A 25672-nucleotide genomic window follows, 5' to 3' on the forward strand; every position below is an offset into this window, starting at 1 on the left:
TTGCTGTCTCCTCAAAATAACTCAACACACAGCCATTAAATTCTAAACCGCTGGCAACAAAAGTGAGTACACCCCTAAGTGAAAATGTCCAAGTTGGGAGCAAAGTGTCAATATTTTGTGTGGCCCCATTATTTTCTAGCACTGCCTTAACCCTCTTGGGCATGGAGTTTACCAGCGCTTCACAGGTTGCTACTGGAGTCCTCTTCCACTCCTCCATGATGACATCATAGAGCTGGTGGATGTTAGAGACCTTGCGCTCCTCCACCTTCCATTTGAGGATGCCCCACAGATGCTCAATAGGGTTTAGGTCTGAAGACATGCTTGGCCAGTCCATCACCTTTACCCTCAGCTTCTTTAGCAAGGCAGTGATCATCTTGGAGGTGTGTTTGGGGTCGTTATCATGTTGGAATACTGCTCTGCGGCCCAGTCTCCGAAGGGAGGGGATCATGCTCTGCTTCAGTATTACATAGTACATGTTTGCATTCATGGCTCCCCCAATGGACTGTAGCTCCCCAGTGCCGGGACCACTCACTTACCCAGCCTTCTTCATCCTGACTGGTACCATCATGTAGGTGGCCTGTCTCTGAGTATGAGGCTGTGTTAAAGGAGCACTCTGCCTTTCTCTAGACACCCTAAGACTTGTACTGCACGCACCTTGCTATGGAAAACAGATACAATTTAATAAAATTCAATTAAAAAAAATGTATCTATCAGGCATGTTGAATTGTAACAGAGATACATTTCAATCCAGTGATATGCTGTTGTATGTTAAAGTGTTACTAAACCCACACCAGTAAAATCAGTCTGTATATGCAGCATTGCATGCTTGTTGTACTCACTGTGGAACTTAAAGCGGTGTTCCGCTTAAAAAAAAAAAAAAAAAAATTAAAAGTCAGCAGATACAAATACTGCAGCTGCTGACTTTTAATAATCGAACACTTACCTGTCCCAGGGTCCAGCGATGCGGGGAATCGAAGCCCCGCTCATCTCCCCCTCCGCTCGGCGGTGCCGGCATTGTAACTGTGGGCACCCGGCTGTGGCTTCATAGCCGGGCACCCACTGTGCATGCGCAATCGGCGCTGCGCGCCATGATTGGCCGCGCAATCATCTGGGACCTGTGATGTGTCCCAGATGATTGACAAGAGGGAGGGGGCAGAGCTGATCTCCCTTCCTGCGCCGAGGGAAGTGACGTCAAGAGCCCAGGTGCTGAAGGAGGCAGACTACGAGGGACCCCCTAGCAACAAGCATTTAGAGGTGAGTAAAAAAAAAAAATTTCTCCAAATGTTTTTTTTTATTATTTCTTTTATGCAGGTTAATTAATTTTTTTTTTTTGAGTGGAACTTTAAGTGGGTTAATCCTCTGCATTGTGTAAAAAGGCTGTTTTTTATCGTGTATGCACAGATCCTTCCCCTACTGCACGGTCTATCTGGGGAAGGCCAGCTAACACAGACAGGGTAGCCGACCTGCACATGCTCAGTTGTGTCTTTTAATGGCGAGAACAGTTACTTGTTCTCAGAGATAGCTAGGCCACATGATATTGACATCACACATGTTGGTGGGTATGCAGGCTGAAGTGAAAAAGTGAAAATCTCCTCCTTCTTGAACTCTCAGCAATGGAGAAGCTGTGCAGTTTTTCATGTAACTGTGGTATACAGATCATCCAAAAAGGTATATCGTAGCAGTATTTTAATGTAAAAAGATTTATAAGCTGTGGATACTGTGAGGGGGGGGGGGTGAACTATTTTCATATTATTGGCTTTAGCAACACTTTAAGGTGTGTAGCCGGCTGCCAGGTGTTTCATTTAGTTCCAGATTCTTCTGAACCCCCCCCCCCGTCTACACTGTCATGCTGGGAACCAGAGCAGCCTGTGTAAAATCCTCTTCTCATGCTGGCTGTGCTGCGGCTCTGTGTGAGACTCCCCTCACCTCTCCCTTCCTGGCAGCAGAGCAAAGGACCAATCAGGAAGCAGGCAAGCTAGCCAAGCCATCTCACAGACTGTAAAGCACAGCGCTTGGGATCATTGGAGATATAATCAACACAATATCTCTATAATGCAGGAAATGACTTTCATAACTACAAATCCAGATGTTTAGACTCAGGAGGAGCTGGAGGAGGATTTACAGTATACTACCTGGACAGGGATGAGAGAGGACCTCTGTATATCAGGTCTTGAACCCTGGGGAGCCCGACTGGAGGGAATTGGATCCTGTGACTGGGGGTTAAGAATGCTGGAGGCAGCACCACATCGGCTGCAACAGCAACACCCAAGCCACTGCAAAAAAGAGGTTGAAGCATCTTTCCACTACCCACAACCACCGCTGCTCACTGGAGGCTGCGAGGAGAGACTAAGGCTGAGTTCACACTGAATTCGGATGCGGCTCACAGCAGGAGTCTGGGGCGTCCCTGTTCTCCGTTTCAGGGATGAATCAAGCATTAATGTTTGCCTGAATTCGGACCTGAAACGGACCAGAAGACGCACAGAACTCCTGTGCAATTTGCACCGCAGCCGCCCCAGAGATGTGTGAACAGGCTCCATTGAAAGCCGGTCACAGTCTTCTGTCATGCGAATTGGATGCGGGTAAATCCACATCCAATTTGCATAAGTGTGAACCCAGCCTGAGGGGGCACCTTCCACTGTGAACGTTTACAGCTGCACCCTGGGGACTGGTGAGAGGGCTTTTGGCCCATTGAACACATTGCTAGCAGTGACTGAGTTGCTGAAAGCAGGACGCCAAGTACACCCAGCTCTTACTGCATTTATCTCAGACTTACACTGCACTCCTACCAACTCCATACCACTGCTATACTGAACTCTCACTTGTTCCACATCTACATTACATCTGTGCACAGACTATACTACCTTTACCGGAGCATGCAGGTTCATCAGGACTGTCATTAAGAGCACTAACGCTTCATAAAAGGGCCTCAGTGTATAGCCGCTCTCACTTCCACTATCTCCCTGTACCTTTTATTGACCTCTCAACTACTGACAGTGCTTACTAGATGGTGTTAGGCCTAGCATAGCCACCGTTAGTGCACTCTGGCAGTATAGCGCCAACGTTTTATAGTTTTTTACTAGACTATTTTACTGCTCGCTGCTGCACTTCAGGTGGAGTTGTTACTGTTTATGCTGGTCTGGATGGATAAGTGTCACCTTATGCCTTGTCCTTATTGCTAAATATTCTGTATACTAAGTGTATTATCACCATTATTATTCTTTTCACCTTTTGTCTCTCCTTGCCTTTACCAACTTCATTTTGTGACAATATATTACTTTTGTTTTTACCAACTGGCTTGGTGCTTGCGTTCTTTAAATTTAGCAATATAGTTTGGTACAGGTGTTACTGACAAGAGTTCCTCTGTGATACTGGCAGGGCTTATTTTCTGTCGGAACCCGGCGTAACGCAGTTCCGGCACCTATGGTAGCCCTCTCTGCTCCAACATGACAATTTAGCAGAGAGGAGAGCAGGATGGGGGAGAGTTGTGCAAAGAGGAGAGCTGGGAAAAGGGGAGATTTGCGCAGAGAGGAGAGCTGGGAAAGGGGGAGATTTGCGCAGAGAGGAGAGCTGGGAAAGGGGGAGATTTGCGCAGAGAGGAGAGCTGGGAAAGGGGGAGATTTGCGCAGAGAGGAGAGCTGGGAAAGGGGGAGATTTGCGCAGAGAGGAGAGCTGGGAAAGGGGAGATTTGCGCAGAGAGGAGAGCTAGGAAAGGGGGAGATTTGCACAGAGAGGAGAGCTGGGAAAGGGGGAGATTTGCGCAGAGAGGAGAGCTAGGAAAGGGGAAGATTTGCACAGAGAGGAGAGCTGGGAAAGGGAGAGATTTGGGCAGAGAGGAGAGCTGGGAAAGGGTAAGATTTGTGCAGAAAGGGGGATTTCCAGGGCTTTTTTTCGGGGATAACTTGGTGGAACTTAGTTCCACCACCTCTGGCTCAGTCCCTTTGCTCCCTGCCCACCACTATCACTTGTAAACACAAAAGTCAGGTTTCTGTGTTTACAAGTGACAGCTCTGCACTCTGTGTGTAATGCAATCCTGGTATTTAATGACCTTTAAAACACTCCTACTGTTCATGAAATTTGATTGACCACACCCACTATTTGATGTGATTTGGAGGGTGTGTGTAGGGGAGCGGTTTTGGGGGGTCGTGGTTGAGTTCCAGCACCTATTGTTTGAGAAAAAAAAGCCCTGGGGATTTCTATTTATTACCATTATTTGGTGCTGCTGTACTTCTCTACCCTAAGGAAGGCGTGGTTGGGGGTGGAGTTTGGGGGCGGGAAGTTGGCTGGGGAGGGAGAGTTCCTGCACCTTTTCTCTGAGAAAAAAAGCCCTGGATACTGGTGTGTACGCAGCCTGGTGTGATGGGCTGAGGTCTTTGAGAAAGTTGAGGTCAGCAACAGAGGACCTATCTTAACTAGCGGCTACTTTAGGAGTAGCGATACAGGTGATTTCTCAGACTGAAAACACTTTTCTTTACAGGACTGAAACCTGTCCTCTTAGGCAGATCTAATTGCCCTATGGGGCAAATCTGCCAGCCTTGAGACTTGAGCGTGTCAATCTACGCAAAGGATTATCATCGGGTAAGGAATAAAGAAGCAAATCTGTATGTAGTCATTTTTCTTTATAGTTTTTAATCTTTTCTTAGAGAGGTTCTGGAAGGGAATGGACGTGCTTGATCATTTCTATTCATTTTCAATGAGAGTATGATAGTTTTCTCTCGTTTTTATCATTTCAATCTTTTTAAAACACAGAAAATCTATCCAATAACAAAGTAACATTGTGAGTTTGTGGTACAATTTTAGAGGTAAATATATGTTCATTGTATATAACAAAAATATAAGAACATTTGAGGTCAATCATCATATCCAACGTCGCATTTGTACAGTATATAACGTATCAAAAGTAGGTAGAATACAATACATATTGTGATAAGGTAACGATAAAGGTGTACACTTGAGTCATATGAAAATGTGCACATGGAAGCCAAAAAAATCAGGATCCAGGACCTGAGGTCAGTACATACCAGTATTGTAGATAAGGAAAAAGGGAGAGGAAAAAAGAAAAAAAAAAGAGAGGGATAAGAAAGAGTATGTGGTGCAATTTTAGACAGCTCACAAACCGGCAAAACATAAGGGACCATTGAAGGAAAATGTTCTACTTGTATTAGAAAAGTAGCTGCAGAATCTGGCTGTATTCAGAAATACAAGTTCTCTGAAATGACATCACCAGGTCAAATTGGAGCTCTGCTCATAAACACAAAACTGGACCTGAAACCCTCTGACCTAGGGCATCTAATCTATAACACTCAGTGGGCAGCAATAAAAGACTGTAATCTTGTATTATTTGCCCTCGTTAAGTCATTAGACTTGATTATCTATAGCTATGAAAGTTTTATCTGAAGAGCCAAACAGATATTAATCATTGTCTTGCTTGCATACTAACCTTAGCTGTAAGTGGTGGATTTGTAGCTGTTTTTCTCCCTGCTGGCAGTCGAACTATAGTGGCTGGTGCACTGGTACATGTGGGTTTATGAGATGGCAATCTGGAAATCACCTTTGCTTTGCTAGGAAAATAATTGTAAATGTCAAATACCATGTTTGTCAAACTTTTTCATGAAACAACAGTGACAGCAAAGTAAGATAGGAACCTGCCAGCTATTTATTTTTTCATATAAAAACCTTGCCTAAGAACAGTCTTTTAACCACATCTTATGTGGCTGTGGAACAACAACTTTAAGTATGCTGGGTCGGTTGTGCTAGGTTCTGTAGTTACACGAGTGCTGGACATTTACTGCTATACTGAGTCCTTTATTAAGCCTTTCAATAGGATTTGGCTGCTCTGTTCACAGCAATTGCTAAATGAAAAAATTTAAAGCAACTGTCCATTCAAACCAAGGAAGTTTTATCCTGGCATTAAATATGTTTCTGTTATATGACCTTAAAATATCAGCTAAGACATACAGGAACTCTATTCTGTGTCATCTTTTGAACGCAGCAAGACCATGTATCCCGCTTAGATGGAAAAACACACAACCACCTATGGTGGGTACATGGCTTAGGAAGGTGGAAGAGCTGAGCAGACTAGAGAACCTGGTATGGACAGGAAGGCAGGAACAAGAAAAATATAGGGAGATATGGTCTCTCTGGAACCTTTTTATCAACTCAGAGGAGGGAGAGACCAGTGGCGGCCATCCACCGACACTGCAGGAGAGGACAACACAGCAAGCTAAGTACCGCTGTGCTCCCGCGGAGAATGGGGGGGAGGGGGGTTTGATGTGACACAGGCTGCATTTGGTGGGACACAGGCAGGCTGCATTTGCTGGGACGCAGGCAGGCTGCATTTGATGGGACGCAGGCAGGCTGCATTTGATGGGACGCAGGCAGGCTGCATTTGATGGGACGCAGGCAGGCTGCATTTGATGGGACGCAGGCAGGCTGCATTTGATGGGACGCAGGCAGGCTGCATTTGATGGGACGCAGGCAGGCTGCATTTGATGGGACGCAGGCAGGCTGCATTTGATGGGACGCAGGCAGGCTGCATTTGATGGGACGCAGGCAGGCTGCATTTGATGGGACGCAGGCAGGCTGCATTTGATGGGACGCAGGCAGGCTGCATTTGATGGGACGCAGGCAGGCTGCATTTGATGGGACACAGGCAGGCTGCATTTGATGGGACACAGGCAGGCTGCATTTGATGGGACACAGGCAGGCTGCATTTGATGGGACACAGGCAGGCTGCATTTGATGGGACACAGGCAGGCTGCATTTGATGGGACACAGGCAGGCTGCATTTGATGGGACACAGGCAGGCTGCATTTGATGGGACACAGGCAGGCTGCATTTGGTGGGACACAGGCAGGCTGCATTTGGTGGGACACAGGCTGCATTTGGTGGGACACAGGCTGCATGTAAGGAGGGACTGCACTGGGGGGCACCTGATGTAAGGACGGACTCCGCTGGGGACACCTGATGGCATTTGCTGGCAGGCGACGTGGCTAGTGACACGCTCGGGGCTCCCACTGATTCTGCATTATGGTGATTTGAATGATTTAATTTTATATTACAATGTAATAATAGAAATAATGCACTTTAATCATCCTGACACCATAACAACCATGGTGCCGGGATGATTAAAGTGCTAACACCAGGTGCTTGGAATATCTTTATCTGCTGATTGTTAAACTTTCTAGAATACACATATTTCTATTGTTATGTAGAATCTGGGCCTGCTGTCCCTCTCTTCTCTCCCTCCATCCCTCGTAAATCTCAGACGCTAACCACACCACCTTAGAGCCACGCCCACGATTTCGCTGAAGCCACGCCCATTTTCACCAAGTGGGAGAGGTAAATATAGGAAGGGCGGGGTCTGATGCCCCCCCATCCTAAAACTTCACCAGCCGCCACTGGGAGAGACTCTCATTGTTGAGGACCTAGAGGGTTGAGGAAAATACACCGTGAGGTTGCCTGGGGGGTATTGATTGGTGAATAACATGTATGTGGGGAGCTTCCAAATGCAGTCTGCATGAGGGAGCCCAAATATGGGAATAGAACGTGGGGATTAAAGACCAGAGGGGAAGAGTTAGAATGACTAAGGAAATAGTTTGATAATAACCCCTCTGGTTGGGACATGATTGATTATTTTTCTGTGACTAATGTGATATTATGGATTGTTATTCTCTGAAATAAAAATAAAAGATTTAAAATAGAGAAAAAAACGTGCACCTCTCTGACCTGCTACCTAACTTTGTAATTGCCATTATTTTTATCCTTTTAAATGCCCAGATTTTGTACCTGCATAAAGTCTTATTATGTACTGGGGCATGAAAGGGAGCCAACAAAGCCAATGTCACGCCCTGGAGCACTGTAAGAAAGCTTCTGACTCTGGCTATATGTGATTATAAAATAATCTCACATTATTAAACTTGGCTTTGCCCATTAATGCCAAAGCAACACATTTACTTTATATTAGCGATGCACCGATACCAGTTTTTTAGTGTCATGTGACACTTTTTTTTCGACCAATGAAAAATGATTACCGTTACTTTATAATTATGAAGAACAGTTCCTCTGTGGCTTTTAAATCGCGCTACTTCAGCACGATTTTAAAGCCGCAGTTCAGTGCGATTTGGACCTCGGATTTCATTGCAGCTTGCGAGTTTATTTAACAGAAGTCAATGCAAGTCCAAATGGAATCGCAAAAGAGGTGTCAGTTTTAGTATCGGAGCATTTGTATGAGTAAATGCTTAGTATCAGCACTGATACCGGTATTGGTATGGTTGCAACTCTACTTTAAAGTGATATTAAAGTCTTTTTTTATTAAAATAGAAAAAATGTTATACTAACATACCTGCTCTGTGCACAGATATTGCACAGAGCAGCCCCTTACCTCCTCTTTTTCAGTTCCCTGCTGAAGCTCTCACACCTCCTCTTCTCTGAGTGCCCCCTCAGCAAGCCGTGGGCTGAGGGGGCACCCATGCGGGCGTTCTCCTGAGCCAAGCTAAGTGTGTCCACAGTCCAAGCTCCCTTCTCACTGGATTTGACTGATGGCAGTAGGAGCCAATGGCTCCTGTGAGTGTCCTGTGGGAAGAGATGGAGTGCTCTGTTGCAGCCAGGGACAGCACTGGATTGGCAGAGAGAACTCAGATATGTGTTTAGGGTGGGGGGGGGGGGGCAGTTGCTGAAAAGTTATTTACCTTAGTGCACAGAAGGCATTAAGTTTAAAAAAACCTCCTCAGGGGGTCATGACGTGAGACGTCGGACAGGAAGGGAGGAGCTTGAGGGGTGCCGGCTGGCCGGCGAACTGGCGGGCTTCCACACAGACAGGCCGGAGCCTACGGGGTGGCGAAGGAGAGGAGGAGTGCCAGGTGAGGCTGCGGGACTATAGACACTGAGGGCGCTATCATACAGACGCTCTGGGGCCCGATGTGAACCGGGCACGGCACCCGGGCGTATAGTGGGACCAACAAAGCGGTAGTTGTGGCCGTTCCCTCCACCCCCCCCCCCCAACCCGGGCTGAGAGGCTCCGACTGGGGAGTGCCCTAAACAGCAGAGTCAGCAGCGCACGGAGACGGACGAAAGAAGTCTGGCAAGTTACCTGCTCGGGGCAGAGACTGCAAAGCTTCACTGGAGGACTACAGCGGGACAGTAGGAAGGTCCGTGGTAAGGGCTGCTTGGTGGTCCAGAGCAATCGGCTTAAGGTAAGAGCGGAATGACATGGAGGATGCTCCCGCAAAGGGGAAGACTCTCTGCTGAAGGTATGCTGGGGGATTGATAATTTGGAAAAGTTGCTGATTTATGAACTGTGTCATCGCCCTAAGCCTGCATTGAAAGTATAGGGGGGGGAATCCGGCGTACTAAAGTACTAAAAGACGAGAGAGGAGGTGGTGCAGGGTGGGACATAGATACTTATAAATGATTCGAAGCCATGGCAGCCATTGCAGCCATTTCCAGGACTAAGATAGGACCAGGATACCCCTGAGGGGCAAGAGCCGAGACAGGAGTGAAGAGGAGCAGCCCCGTAGGAACATCCCCCTGGTGCAATACACTCCCTCAGTCTGTAGGGGGTAAAAGCGCAATAAATTGAAGATCACAGAGCAAGATTAAAAATCCATAAGGGACATCAAATTTGTAGGCCCTGGTGATTAACATCGTCGGCCCCAGGCCGCTGCAGCCATCATGAGTAGAGCAGCGTCTAAAGCTGGGAAGGGGGGTGCACCCAAAACACCGAAGGACAATACCACAGGGAGCACAATCAAGCAATATCTGGCCCAGGGGCGAGCCCTAAGAGTACCCACCTTGAGACCCAAAAGACAGGCATGGCAGATAAAAAGAAGGGATCGAACAGGAAGAGTGAACAGACCCCAGATCATTCCAGGGACGAAAGTACAATGGAGAGTGTATTGGAAATAACTAGACTGGAAGACCATAGGCTGGAGGCACAATTTCCCACAAAAAATGAAATCTCAGAAATGTTCAAGACGCTGGAAATCTCAATTAAAACTGAGATAAATATGTTGAGGACGGATCTAGGCAACTTATTGACCAGAGTCGAGAGAACAGGATACATAATAGACAAACAGACCCAGGAGCTATCTGACCTAAAAGAACAAGTTAAAATTACCCAACAAAATCAAATTAAAATTTGGTATAGGTTAGAAGACCAAGAAAATAGAAACCGTAGACAAAATCTGAGAATCCGAGGGGTAATGGAATCAAGGGGGGAAGACTTGAGAAAGATCATAGCTGTAATCTTCAGCCCCCTTTTGGAAGTGGGAGTGGAAGATTTCCCAAACAACGAGAGGGTACACCGGATAGGAAGATTTGACACTATGAGAACGGAGAGAGTTCGGGACATAATAGTAAGATTTAGGTTGTATGAGGATAAAGATAACATCTGGGTAAAGCTAAGAGGAAAAACCTCGTTGCAATTTGAGGGTGCAAAGATTCTAGTCTTTGCGGACTTAGCCAAGGACACATTAGCGAGAAGACGCCAACTTAAACCCCTCCTGGAGCAGATGATAAAACAGAATGTAAAATATTCATGGGGGTTTCCGGCCTGTTTGATAGGAAGTAAAGATGGTAGATCGGCCAGGTTAAGATTCCCGGAAGAACTGGGGGAATTCTGTGGGAAATTAGGTTTACAAGCCCCCCCATTGCCAGAATGGACTAATGAACAATGGGCTGACTTGGGGGCAGGCCATGTGTAAAGTACCATGAGTGTGAAGTGGGGTCCGGGTGGGGGGGGGGGGAGGGTGAAGGGAGAGGAGGGGTCAGTGTGATGTAAGAAAGTCTGGTGGACAGGGGTCCTACCGGGGCGACGGCCAATCACCCTGGCCGCTGCTGAAACAGGGGCTGGGGGGGGGGCACACAGCGAGCTCCACCTTAGGAGTTGGAGACCAGGAGAGGGACATGATACATGTGACCCTCAAGGGTCTAGGGGTCCAGATGGGACCAAATAGGGAGAGGTGGTTTGGAGGGGGAGAGGGGGGGAATTGGGGGGGAGAGGAGGTGAGGGGGGGTGGGTAGGAAGGGAGGGAAAGGGAGGGGAGATACCTCAGCAACAATAAATAAAAGAGTGGGTAAACCTCTCCAAGGTCAAAGGAAAAGGGCCTCACAGAGGAGAGTGAAAGTACAGTAATGACCACAATAAAATTTACAACTTACAATGTTAGAGGACTAAATATGGCCAGTAAAAGACGGAATATTTTCAATGAGCTTAAATGGCTAGGGGCCGAGGTGGTCTTTCTCCAGGAGACACATATTTCACACGAGTCCAGTTTAAGATTGTATTCGAGGGAATACCCGAATTGGTATCAGGGAGACACCATTTCAAATAGAGCACGGGGTGTAGCTATTGGGTTTGCAAAAAGAACAAGGTTTGTGTTGGAAGATAGACTGGTAGACCCAAAAGGCAGATACCTATTTCTTAAGGGCAGACTGTATGAGAGGGAGTATACACTGGCAAACCTCTACGCACCCAACAAAAATTCGATGAAATATCTTGCGAACATCTTGGAAAAATTAAAGGAGTTTAGGAAGGGACAAATGATATTGATGGGGGACTTTAATTTCTGTATGGACCCAGGACTGGACAGTTCAGTCCGGGCACAGGGGATAAATAACGTGCAATTAAAAGGGGTAAAGCAAAAACTCCACCTCTGCCAACTGGTGGATATATGGAGGGTTCAGCAACCTAAAAAACGGGACTACACGTTTTACTCCCCTGTGCACAGGTCTTACTCCCGGATCGACTATATATTCGTGGAACATAGAGACTTGGACGAGGTCTTAGACTCTAGGATAGGGAATGCCACTTTCTCAGATCATGCCCCTCTGACTATGGAAATGACAATAGGTGTCGGATCGGGTCAGCCGGGGTTGTGGTGTCTAAACGAGGAGCTTATTCGAGATGAGGAGGGGTACGATAGAGTCAGAAGGGAGCTAGAAAATTATTTTTCTGCAAACGATACAGGGGAAGTATCGGGGTCCACCTTATGGGAGGCCCATAAGGCCTACATCAGGGGGTTCCTGATAGAAATGGGGGCGAGGAAGAAAAGGGAGAGACTCGAGAAAACCCAAAAATTAATAGCAGAATTAGCTAGGGCTGAACAAGAACATAAAAAACAGCTGGGCCAGGACTCTCAGGTATTATACCAAAAGGTGGTAAATAAAAGGGCGGAGTTGAAAATGGTATTGGAGCAGGAGTCAAGAATAATGTTTAATAAGATCGCAAGAGAAAGATACAAATGGGGAAACAAATCAAGTAAACACCTGGCGAGAATGGTACAAAAGAAAAAAGCTAGAAATTTTATAGAGAAAATCCAGACTAAGGACGGACGTATGTTATATTCATCACAGAGTGTAGCGGATACTTTTAAGAATTTTTACCAAGAATTATACTCTGTTAAACAACAGGGCGCTCAGCTAAGCAAAAGGAGTGAGAGAAATATTAACTACTTGAAGGAACCTGGGCTCCCCAGGATTACAGACTCCGCCAGGGAAACCTTAGAAGCTCCAATTTCAGAAGAGGAAATAAGAAAGGCATTATTAGAAGTGGCGTCCGGGAAAAGTCCTGGGCCGGACGGATTCACACTAATCTATTACAAAAAATTCAAAGAAATATTAGTCCCAAAGTTATTCCACTATATGAACGGATTAGGGGATAAGTATGAGATTAGTAGGGAAGCTTTAAAGGCCTCCATCACAGTCATCTTGAAAGAAGGTAAAGAGGGAACGTTATGTTCAAGTTACCGGCCTATCTCTTTGCTTAACGCCGACATAAAATTGTATGCAAAAGTCCTGGCAGGTAGGTTAAAGGGGCTAATGAACACCTTGGTTAACCCGGACCAAGTGGGATTTGTCCCTAAAAGAGAGGGGAGAGACAATGGGGTTAAAACGCTGCTCCTATTGCAAAAGATAAAGGATGGTGGACCCCCAGGACTACTGCTGTCAATTGATGCCGAAAAGGCTTTTGACAGAGTAGACTGGGGGTTCATGATACAGACCTTGGAAATTATGGGAGTAGGCCCCAGGATGATCCAATGGATTAAAACTCTGTACCACCACCCTACTGCAGCAATAAAAGTCAATGGTTTAATGTCCCAACCCTTTGAGATGAAAAACGGCACGAGACAGGGATGCCCCCTGTCCCATTGTTGTTTGTTCTGGCCCTGGAACCGATTTTGGCAACGATACGTAAGGATCCGGCCATAAGTGGCTTTAGGGTGGAAGAGGAAGAACACAAGATCGCAGCATTTGCTGATGATGTGCTGTTCTATATAACGAACCCGGTGACTTCAATGCCCAAGTTAGTAAAATCCTTGAGAAAATACGGAGAGGTATCTAACTTCCAAATAAATCTAGCAAAGTCTGAAATATTGAACATCAACTTAAGTAAGACAGAGGAAAGGATCGTGAAAAAGGAATTCAACTTTGGTTGGACCAAAGAACTAAGGTACTTGGGAATTAAACTCAAATTCAATAGAGAAGATATATAACATAAATTATCTACCTTTACTCAATGAAGTTAGAACTGACTGTAAAAGATTTTCCGGTAGGCCTCTTTCATGGATAGGACGAATCAATATTATCAAAATGGTCCTTCTCCCTAAAATCACGTATAGATTCCAGATGGTGCCAGTGGCGCTCCCTCAACATTATCTAAGAAGGTTAAAAACTATAATAATGAATTTTATATGGAAAAATAGAAGACCAAGAGTCTCCTTGCAAATATTAAAACAGGGGAAATTAAATGGTGGCCTGGCTGTACCGGATTTCCAAAATTATTACAAAGCAATAGTCCTGTCAAGAATGGTCGAATGGGCGAAGGGAGAAAATGAGAAAAGGTGGGTGAATATAGAGAAAACTCTTAGTAAGGCACATTTGGGAAGCATCATTTGGAATCCTCCATACTTTAGAACTTTAGATAATAACACTCACGTAATAACACGGAACATTTTTAAAATCTGGGATGGGATATATAAACAAGTGAATGGGAAATACAATTCACCATTATTAGCACTGAAGGATAATCAATTTTTCGCACCGGGAACAAAAAATGTAGGTGGAAATGAGTCACTATGGGGGATAACACAATTAAGAGATATAATTAAACAGGGTAAAATGATTACACTTCAACAACTTAGGCATGGTAGGGTGGCACGGGGGTTGGACGAGTGGCGGTACCTCCAATTGAACCATTTTGTCGGTAAGTTACCCCAACCCATTAGGTCGGGAGAAGAATTAACGGAGATGGAATGGCTGTGTGATACAGAGGACCCAAGGAACACAATCTCCAAAATATACAAAATTTTGATGAGGACAGAAAAATTGGAGATACCGCCATTCATTAGGAAATGGGAGAGGGAATTGGGTTCACAGAGGGACAAAAACACAATCAGTAAAATTTTGAAAATGGTCCATAGCTTGGCAGTAGCTATTCGAACTGCAGAAATGAACTATAAATGCATGAGCAGGAGCTATGCAACACCAGATACAATTAGTAAATATCAGAGGAATAGGTCGGGACGTTGTTGGCGAGGCTGCCAAGAGGTGGGAACAATGGCCCACCTTTGGTGGAATTGCCCTACAATTAAAACATTCTGGAAGAAGACCCTATTTTTAATCAAAACAATTACGGGGATAGCGGTGGTGGAAGATCCGTGGGTTGTGTTGTTCCACAGGGGAGAAGAAGACATAAATAAATATAGGAGGTCGCTGGTCCCCCATCTGCTAAATGCAGCAAAGAGATTGATACCAAAGAACTGGCAAAAGAAGGAGAGCCCAGCGACCTGGGAATGGATAGATGTGGTAGAGGAAACATATAATATGGAGTCCCTGATGAACAGTATAGATGAAGAGAGCAAAGGGAATACAGATAAATGGTAGTGTTGGAAAAAATTTTAAAAATCCTGGAGTTATGTTAAAGAATTGAAAGCCTTGGACTAGTGAAGGAGAGCGAAATAGGAACTGACCTTGGAGAACGGGGGAGAGGTACTCACTGAGGTGGAGGGGAGGGTGGGAGGTGGAGTGGAGGGTGGGAGAGGGAGGGGAGAGAAAATATGACGACAAGAGCTGTATATATCTGTGGTCGCTTGGGGTGTGTTAAGCAATATTTATTCTTTTTTGATATGGCAAGTGCTACTATGATGAGACACCGAGAGGGAGGCTAAAGAATAAATGAACTGCAAAGTTGATTTAAGCCCCTCGGAAAGGTCTGCTGAAGTGGCAAAAAAAAAAGTTTAAAAAAACCTTAGTGTTTGGGACCACTTTAAAGCCGGCCATTGAAGCTGCACATTCTAACCTTCTCTTTGCTCCTCTCACTCCATTCAAGTGAGAAGCCTTGGGTAATTCCATGTTGCTCTGGTAGGAGCTTACAGAGAACTAAGAACTCTATCTGCATGGCATGGCATGAGTGCCTGAGTGACCAAACATACACCATTGCTGTCATATAGAAGGAAACAGACTAAGTCCTCCATACCTGGAAGTACAAATGATTTACCTTGCACTAGATATGGCTCCCGGATTTGTGTTACATGAAATTTTACGCTCTTGCCTCTGTGTAGCAATTCTCTTTGCATATGGAGATAATACTCTTGTTGCTGAAGAATTCTTCATACAAAGAAAAGTTGAAGTCTGGACAGAAAAGCCTCCTCACCAGTGGTGGCTGGTGCTCCTTTCTTTGGGGGGGGGCTGCAAACAAACTGTTCAGTCCCCCCCAAAATCCAAATCCCACCCAAAATAGCTTACCTATAGGTAAAATTCACACATGGGAGTTTACACATCATTGTGAGGTTGCATGTGCATGCACAGTGTAGGCCACCTTCCTTAAATCGGAACTAAACTGGGCACCACAAAACAAAAATGCTATTTAATTCATTTTAATATTCAAACCAAACTCACCCACCCATCCATGTCTCCATGCTTTTTTTTTTTTTTTTTTTTAATAAGAAATTACTTTGAAAAACACCCCCCTAGCATTTCTAGCTGCAGCCATCTTGAGAAAGGGCAGATGATTCATGTAGCATTTATTTCCTAGAATCCATCTGCTCTTAGCTCAGGTATGCAGATACAAGGGAGTGCTGAGAGAACCCCTTATCCCCTCTTCCAGATAAGAGAAAAAAAATGCACATGAAGACTCCTGGGATATATGACATCATTTTGGTCTAAGCCATAAACCAGGAAGTAACTGAAGAAATATTAAATGAATAAATAAAACTAGTAAATATGATATACAGTAATACCTTGGATTACGAGCACAATTTGTTCCAGAAGCATGCTTGTAATCCAGAGCACTCGTATATCAAAGCGAGTTTCGCCATAGGAAATAAACTCAGATAATCTGCTCCCCAGCCACTGCTGGTCTATGCAGAACTGTATGTGGGCAGAGGTGCAGGGCACCGGTGTATGCAGTACAGCATGTGGCCAGGGGTGCGGGGGCGCCGGGGACACTCGGGAACCAAGCGTCTCCGAGCGTCACTGGCACCCCCGCACCTCTGGCCAAATGCGGTACTTCACACCCCAGTGGCTTGAATCCTGCTCATCTTGTGAGACAACGTTCGCAAAGCGATTCAGGATTTTTAAAAAATACCTTGTATTGTGAAACGCAGCATAAGGATAGAAAATAGTCAATGTCGATTGAGAGAGTTTATTCCTGCTTTAAAGGATAAGTTCACCTTTCGTAACATTTTACATGTTGTACTGATATTCAGGGTGCAACATGTTACAAAGGGACCAGTCCCCGCACCTCCCCAATCCCCGCTGTGACAGCTACAGGGGTTCTTCTCCCTCCCCGCCAGCTGTCACAATTTAAAAAAAAAGCCTGCCCGGCCACGTCACTAATTGACAGGGCTCCAGGCATAGAACTACCAGGTCCGGGTGGCCTGTGCGGTTGTCGGCTTGTAGTTTTCAATGAACTACCATGGCGCTGTGATAGTTCATTCATGTTTCCTGTCGGATTGTATCTGCTTACCCATACAGGATGTACACACAGATATACTGACAGATCTGAAGGAGACCTGCATGAGATCAGAGGTCTGGTGATCCTGGTGCAATGCTTTGCAGGCTCCAAAAAAATAAATAAATAAAATACAAATTTTTTTACCTGCATAAAATATGTGTATTTATTATTTTTTGCAAAAAGTGAACATATCCTTTTAAGCCTAGGGCCTCTTTCTCACGGGGCGGATCAGTGATGATCCGCCCAGTGAACATCCACTGGCTCAGCGGGGATCGCTCCGCCGATCCCCGCTGAGCAGGAAGATGACAGGTGCATCGCTGCACGCTGTGCAGCGGCGGACCTGTCAGAGCGCCGCTCTCCCCTATGGGGGGATCGGATGACGACGGACCGTAGTGTCCGTCTTCACCCGATCCAATCCGAAAACGGATGGAAAAGTAGGTTTTTCCTCCGTTACACTTTTCGGATCGGAGCGGGGTCGGATGTCAGCGGACATGTCACCGCTGACATCCGACGCTCCATAGGGATGAATGTATGTCCGTTTTTCATCCGAAAACGGAAGGATGAAAAATGGACATACGGATCGTCCATGTGAAAGAGGCCTAACTGTGGCCGCACAAAAAAAAAAAATTATATATATATATACATATACACACACACACACACACAGTAAAACCTTGGTTTGAGAGCGTTTTGCAAGACAAGCAAAATGTTTTAATAAATTTTGCCTTGATATACAAGCGATGTCTTAATATAAGAGTAGCATCATGTCACAACTGAAGTATAAAAAAGAAGAGAGGAGCCTCTAAGTGTAGCAATATGGTTACATTTAATGACGGTATAATATTTAGCAACTTATTGCTACACTTAGAGGTGCTTCTCTTTTATACCCTTTAAAAAAAATGCTTTGATATACAAGTGCTTTGGATTACAAGCATGTTTCTGGAATGAATTATGCTCGCAAACCAAGGTTTTACTATAAATACACACCCTTGCAGTGCCCCTCCCCCCATCCCTCAGAGCGGGGGATGGGGTAGTTAATAATACCTGTTCCTCGACCCCCTAGAAATAACCAGCATTTAACCCTTGCAGTGTGGTGGGGGGCACTACAGGGGTAGATGTCTTCTCATTCCTGAAGTTGGCCTTTAAAATGAAACAACAAACCATATCTAACTCTTTTACAAATGATTGCAGGGAAAACGTGCTTCCCACGATAAATTTCAATATAGACTAAAATGATAATGATTCTATTTTTGTATGGGGGAAGGGTGTATCGCCCCTCTCATCGCCTTATAACTCTGTAGCACTGATTACAGGTTGCATTGAATGCACTTATACTTGCTAGAAAATGTGCCCTATGTACGGACCCCCCACGAGTATTATGCCCCCCAAGCTGGCAGCATAAGGAAACACAGCCCCCTCCCCCCGTATGTCCCCGGATTTACCTGCTCAGGCCGCTCCCCGTGTTCCCCCCGGACCCCCATACTGTCCTGGACACGCTTCTCCTCGCAGGCAGCCATTCAGCGTCCTGCGTCTCCTAGGCAACAAGGCACAGCGAAGATCGCTGCTCGGAGGATAAAGAGCGCCGAGCGCATCGATAAGGGATCAGCACCCTGGACAGCGGTCTGACCGAAGAGTGCAGCCAATCAGTGCAGTTCGTCTTGCAGTCGTGTGTGAGAGGGCGGGGTTGTTGTGCCCACAGCTGAGCGATGAGAGCTGCACGTGGCTGAGATTGAAGAATATTGTAGATCGGCTACAGAGATCTACGGAACCGATCACACCGGACAGACCCGAATCAGAGTGATCACATAGTCATAACGGCACAAGAGGTTTATGGAGGATCGTATTCTGTTTCTTATACCGCTCCACTTACTTTCACCCCGACACTTTAGCTGGAGGGTACAGGGAGAGAATTGACTGTTCCCTTCCAGCTCCTTAGTATGTATAACAGTCTCATATAACACACTCCTGCTGTTATCAGAGGGTTTGAGACAGTTCATGTATTTTTAAAGCTGGCCATATAGAGATTACAAAATGGAGCAGATTCCTATGTACACCAACCATACACAGCATGAATGGATGAATCTCCCCCTCCAGCTGTTGTGGTTTGGTCATTGGCTGTGACAACTGTCAAAATCCCTGAAGAGCGCTTGCATCCGATTGGATCCAGGTGCTGTTCAGCCAATCAGATCCTTGAAATTTCAATCAAGGGATGTCGAGGCCACCTACAGGTCCCTAAAAACTGAGCGAATTTCAGCCACTTCATCAGGAACTGTCCAAAATTTGCTCAGTGTATGGTCAGACTAAAACTGAGAACTCCAACCTAGATCTATATAGGCATTGAACAGCAATGTACAGAGACATTCTTGATGAAAACCTGTTCCAGAGCGTTCCAAACCTCAGACTGGGGCGAATGTTCATCTTCCAACAGAGATAAATATGTTAAAGTAAAGTGCAGCGCTAAAATATGAGTACAATTATTTTGAATAAAATGTACAAAAATAAATGTCCATAAGTGAAAATATGGGGACCAATATAGGTCCTAATAGTGATAAACCAAAAAGTAGTCCAGTGAAATGAAAAAAACAATCCAGGTGTATCAAAGCAATAATATGTCAGACTGTAAGTGTGACATAATAAGTGGTGTGGTGGTGGATCTTCTATCAATTTACACTAATTATGTGACACTTGCAGTCTGACATATTATTGCTTTGATACACCTGGACTGTTTTTTTCATTTCACTGGACTACTTTTTGGTTTATCACTATTAGGACCTATATTGGTCCCCATATTTTCACTTATGGATGTAGCACTAACTCTCGATGGAGCTGCTGGTTTAAAGCGGGCTGTTACCTTCACTCTTGATACCTCTGTTTCACCGCCACCGGGTCTAGGGTCCCGTTGAGTTTACCTCTGGACAATGTAGGCACCAAACACTTGAGTATATTTTCCAATGCTTTAATGAACAAGTAAAAAAGGAAGTAGCAGGAAAGAGGTAGATGGAAAGTTGCAGGGAAGCTCTAATATCTTTCCTTAGTATTCTTTAGAACATTCTTTGGAATTGAACACTTGTAATTGAATGCACTCCCCTTGTTGGATTCAATCTTTGCCCGCCTGGATAGGCCTCTCTCACTTGCCTAGCAGCCAGTACGTAGCACGAACAAAAGTCTCTGCCACAGACTTTTTTGGAATAAAACCCGTACGATCCTTTGCCACAGGATGTATTGGTTTGCGATGAATGTCAGACACAGTACTTGAACCTTTAAGCCAATCAGGCAGTACTATGCAGTAAGATTACTTCAGGATATGTCCTCCAACCGAGTCACCAGGCCCCTCTCCAGACCAGCACTCTGCATAATCCTAACATGACAGGTCCTCCCCTGGGATCTCCTCGGTTGTCCAGCTTCTTCACTCAGGATAGACAGCTCAGGACCATTCCTCTGCTGCTGTGGTAGGCCCCAGACAGGTTTCTGGGCCCACCCACAGCGACGTGGGCCTCCGGAATGGAGGACCACAAGGTGGTACTCTTAACGCATACCTGTCGGCCAGGAGGGCCAGCAGGTGGCTGAAAATGAACCCCTAAACATGGTGTCTGTCCCATAAATACCCTCTCCTAGAATGCAACTCGGAGGACCACCTCCACCGAGTTGTCCCAGGGACAGAGGAGCACTCATACGCTTCAACACGTTGCCTTTCCAACACCAGCCCATGGTGACAACGACACCCACCGGCACAGTGTGGAACTACACGCAACTCAGCCAAGCTTGAACAGAGGCAAATCTAACTTCACCTAACAAGTAACCCACAAGATTTACCTATCAGCGGTAGAGCGCTACATGGACATTTATTTTTGTACATTTTATTCAAAATAATTGTACTCATATTTTAGCACTGCACTTTAACATATTTATCTCTGCATTTTGAATCACTGCTGTGCTGGCTGCTACCCTTGTACTTTTGGACAGCGCGGTATATGTTTGTATTTTTCATCTTCCAACAGGACAACGACCCTAAACATACAGCCAGAGCTACAATAGAATGGTTTAGAGCAAAGCATATTCATGTCTTAGAATGGCCCAGTCAAAGTCCAGACCTAAATCCAATTAAGAATCTGTGGCAAGACTTGAAAATTGCTGTTCACAGACGCTCTTCATCCAATCTGACAGAGCTTGAACTATTTTGCAAAGAAGAATGGGCAAAAATGTCACTCTCTAGATGTGCAAAGCTGATAGAGACATCCCCAAAAAAGACTTGCAGCTGTAATTGCAGTGAAAGGTGTTTCTACAAAGTATTGACTCAGGGGGCTGAATACAAATGCACGCCACACTTTTCAGATATTTATTTGTAAAAAATGTTGAAAACCATTTATCATTTTCCTTCTACTTCACAATTATGTGCCATTTTGTGTTGGTCTATGACATAAAATCCCAATAAAATACATTTACGTTTTTGGTTGTAACATGACTAAATGTGGAACATTTCAAAGGGTATGAATACTTTTTCAAGGCACTGTAAGTGTACAATTCCACATAAAGAATATACAAACTGCCTTTTATCATTGAAAAGCTGTCCTTGAGCTTCTGTCAGTGACTTTGCTTTGATTGAGATGATGTTATCAGTCTGCTGCAGGAAGGAAGAAGCATTTTGCTGGTCTCCTCTTCCCCAGTGATCACTTAGACTGTACATTGTACTTTGTAGCAAGCCACAAGGTGAGAAGCTGCAGCAGGAGCAGATGATCTCTGTCAGACATTTGTGAACACAGGCCAGAACTGCACAGGCACCAGAGTTTACATGTGTCCATCATCTCTGAGCCACCATCTTATGCCGCATACACACGATTAGAGTTTTCGTCGGAAAAAACTTGGATGGTTTTTCCAACGGAATTCCGCTCAAGCTTGTCTTGCATACACGGTCACACAAGTTTTCTGAACTTTCGACCGTCAAGAACGCAGTGACATACAACACTACGACGAGCCAAGAAGATGAAGTTCAATGCTTCTGAGCATGCGTCGAATTGTTTCTGAGCATGTGTAGGAATTTTGCGTGTCGGAATTGCTACAGATGATCGGAATTTCCGTCGGAATTTCTGTCGGAAAAATAGAAAACCTGCTCTCAATCTTTTGCTGGCGGAAATTACGATCGTGTGTACACGGCATAAGTGCAGGAAGTAGATGCTGACCATGGATGATGCCTGAACAAAGATGGCTCTGTCCTTCTTGAGAGAAAAGCATGGAATACATTGTCAGACTGATCTCTGTGAGAGGTAATACATTCCTCAAAGTTTAACATTTATATATCAGGTAGCATGCACATGACATGAAAAACCTTTCTGATGCTAGGTCTGCTTTAACATTTTACTACTGAAGTTGATATGCTGCTGAAATATAACAAATAATAATGCAATATAGAAATCCACTGACATGAAGTCCTGGGCATAGATCTCTGCATACAGTACACTGCCAATCCTTGCTGTACAATGTGCTTTGCCTATGGTGGTGAGCTGTGGGCACCATGGAGTACAATGTATGTTGTCACTCGGCACAGTGCTGAATATTGATCTAACTGTAAGTTATCAGACAAGGCGGCTGTGTAGTGACTGTGACACACAGACATCTAGGGCACATGCCAGGGGGGAGGGGGATGACTGTAACTGCTGTGTGGCAGCAAACCAAGGTGAGACATGCCTATGCTTGGCAACTGCTGTTACCATGGGAACTGGATCTCCTAGCACTCAATCAGTACACCCCTCTATACTGACCCCGCTCAGCCTCTCCTGGGAACTTATGACTACAGGGGGTCAAGACTGCCACGTAATCACAACTTTTCTAATAGGAAAAATCAAGTAGTAGTACATCTAATTTAATGGACTTAAAGTGGAGGTCCGCTGAAAAAAAAATATTAAAAGCCAGCAGCTACAAATACTGCAGCTGCTGACTTTTAATATATGGACACTTACCTGTCCAGGGAGCCCGCGATGTCAGCAGCCGAAGCCAATCCGTCCTTTGGCTATCGGCTGCTGCCGCCGCCATCCTCGGTAAGGGAATAAGGAAGTGAAGCCATGCGGCTTCACTTCCTGGTTCCCTACTGCGCATGTGCGAGTCGCGCTGCGCGTCCTCTCAGGTCCCTGCTGTGTTCTGGGACCTGTGTGTCTCCCAGAATACAGCGGGGGAGGACGGGGTAGGCGCCGCAAGTGGCATAGGTCACCGCAAGCGCCGCGGTGAGCTATGCCAGGAAGTGGGAGCAAATACCTGTATTAGACAGGTATCTGCTCCCTCCTCCCCCCTGAAAGGTGCCAAATGTGACACCGGAGGGGGGGAGGATTCCAAAAAGTGGAAGTTCCATTTTTGGGTGGAACTCCACTTTAAAGCAGAACTGTAGCTAATAAACAAACAATTGCAATCAGGAAGGTTTTTTTTATTACGTATAATAATATATATACCTACCTTTCTGTTAGTAATTTTCTTTAGTGTATACTGAGGTGTGCATGCACAGCCCAGTGTACAGTCCCAGTATTGTATGCACAGGAGTGACATCTTCCCAAGTTAGCCAATCAAGATAGCTGTAGGAACCAAACCATAGGTGTGCACATCCTATTGCATTAGGGTGCGCACCCAGAGCTCAAATACACATGCTTGTGTGTGTGTATATTATATATACTGTAGAGGTTGGTGTCAGTGGGGCAGTGGATGGTGTCAGTCAGTACAACAGTGGACTTTGTCATAAGGGCAGAGGATGGTGTTAGTAGAGCAGTAGACTGTGTCAGTAGGGCTGTGGATGGTATCGGTAGTTTTATTTTTTTTTTTTTTTTTTTTTTTTATAATTTTTTTTGTACTTTTTACATTATTATTATTTATTTATTTTTCCAATTTTTTTTTAGGAGCCCCGTTGGGGGACTTTGCTGAAATATCATGAGTCTAATCAGACCCCTGATGTCTTATGTTTGACCAGAAAAAAAGGACTGAAGACAGAGATTCCACAGTCTTTTTCTCTGCAACCTCAGCTGCACTGGAAAGTGAATGAGTGGGAAAAGTTCTGTGCTGACCGCAATCCTGTTCATTCACAAATGGAAGCATAGTAAATACAGTTTATTATGCTTCAGTTATGAAGGAACACGGAGAGTAATCACCAATACAGCAGGGGGAATCAGTGCTGCATGAGGTGATTAGGGTGTGCCCAGGCACATCTGACACACCCCATGTGTGCGGCTATATGCCAAACCCAGAAGGAGACGTTGACACCAGTATAGGGAACAGAGGTAAGTTTAGTTTCACTTTAAAAAGTAATTATATCCGAAGTACAGACAACACCATTAATGCAATAATATTAAATGTAGAAAGTAAGCACCTAATGCTATGTTGATATCATCCACCTGTGTTCCTCTGCACAGCAGCATTCGGACTGAGGAGGGAGGGGCAGCAGTTGAAGCCAGTTTATACAACTGCTCACAGAAAAAAGGAGGAGAGCGTGCAAAAGGTTGAGCTCTTTAGTGTGCTGCTGTTCTTTCATTGTCCACTCAGCAGGCTGGTGGTGTGTCCTTGACTAAGCTGTGCTTCTAATGCACTAGTCGAGTATCAGTCACATCCAGCACCAGGCTTTGCTCTCTGTTAGGGTTGTCTGAATCACAAGACTGACTAAGCAGAATTGTGTTTGCTAGTTCTGGACTAAATGGAAACATTTCTACACACGACTGACTTCCTGCCCTGTAGGAAGGTGACTGTAGGCAGCCTCTGATCCTTTACCCTGGCCATAGTAGATAGTAGATGAGCAGTGAGACAAGGTGTCCTCCATCAAACATTCCCCAGATCCTCCTCTGTGTTCTCAGCTAATGAGTTAATATGGCATATGCATAGTGTGACTCCCTTTTCCTCATTAATTAGCTGACAGTTTGGAGAACCTACAGTTATGATCCTGAGTTCTGGTAAGCAAATACAGGCAACCCATACAAACATATAGAGGATATACCAACTCCTAGCAGATATGGCCCTGATGGAAGCTGAGCTCAAGACCCAAGTTCTGTAAAGCAACATGTGGAGAATTTTAGCAGCGTAGGTTCATAGGTGAGAATACGTCTATTTCCCAAAGACAACCTCTGGATATGATGCTGAGCACATGTACTCAACTTCTTTGATCGGCCATGGCGAGGCCTGTTCTGAGTGGAACCTGTCCTGTTAAACCACAGTATGGTCTTGGCCACCGTGCTGCTGCTCAGTTTCAGGGTCTTTGCAATCTTCTTATAGTCTAGGCCATCTTTATGTAGAGCAACAGTTCTTTTTTTTAGATCCTCAGAAAGTTCTTTGCCATGAGGTGTCATGAAGTTGAACGTCCAGTGACCAGTATGAGAGAGTGAGAGTGATAACACCAAATTTAACACACCTGCTCCCCATTCACACCTGAGACCTTTTAACACTAATGAGTCACATGACACTGGGGAGGGAAAATGGCTAATTGGGCCCAGTTTGGACATTTTCACTTAGGGGTGTACTCATTTTTGTTGCCAGCGGTTTAGATATTAATGGCTGTATGTTGAGTTATTTTGAGGGGACAGCAAATTTACATTGTTATACAAGCTGTACACTCACTACTTTACATTGTAGCAAAGTGTAATTTCTTCAGTGTTGTCACATGAAAAGATATAATAAAGTATTTACAAAAATGTGAGGGGTGTACTCACTTTTGTGAGATACTGTATATAGATAACAGTGTGTGACTGTGATGGAACATTA

General features: G+C 45.0%; 1 long non-coding RNA gene across 1 annotated transcript in view; it reads right to left on the bottom strand.

The window, feature by feature from the left end:
- LOC141108262 (uncharacterized) overlaps positions 1-18579 on the bottom strand; it is a 326101-nt gene extending 307522 nt beyond the window's left edge. Inside the window, exon 1 of the long non-coding RNA XR_012236043.1 lies at positions 18394-18579. This is a non-coding gene — a long non-coding RNA (uncharacterized lncRNA). The remainder of the gene's footprint in view (positions 1-18393) is intronic.
- Positions 18580-25672: the final 7093 nt, after the last annotated feature.

Source organism: Aquarana catesbeiana, linkage group LG09 (assembly GCF_042186555.1).
Source record: "Aquarana catesbeiana isolate 2022-GZ linkage group LG09, ASM4218655v1, whole genome shotgun sequence".
NCBI lineage: Eukaryota > Metazoa > Chordata > Amphibia > Anura > Ranidae > Aquarana > Aquarana catesbeiana.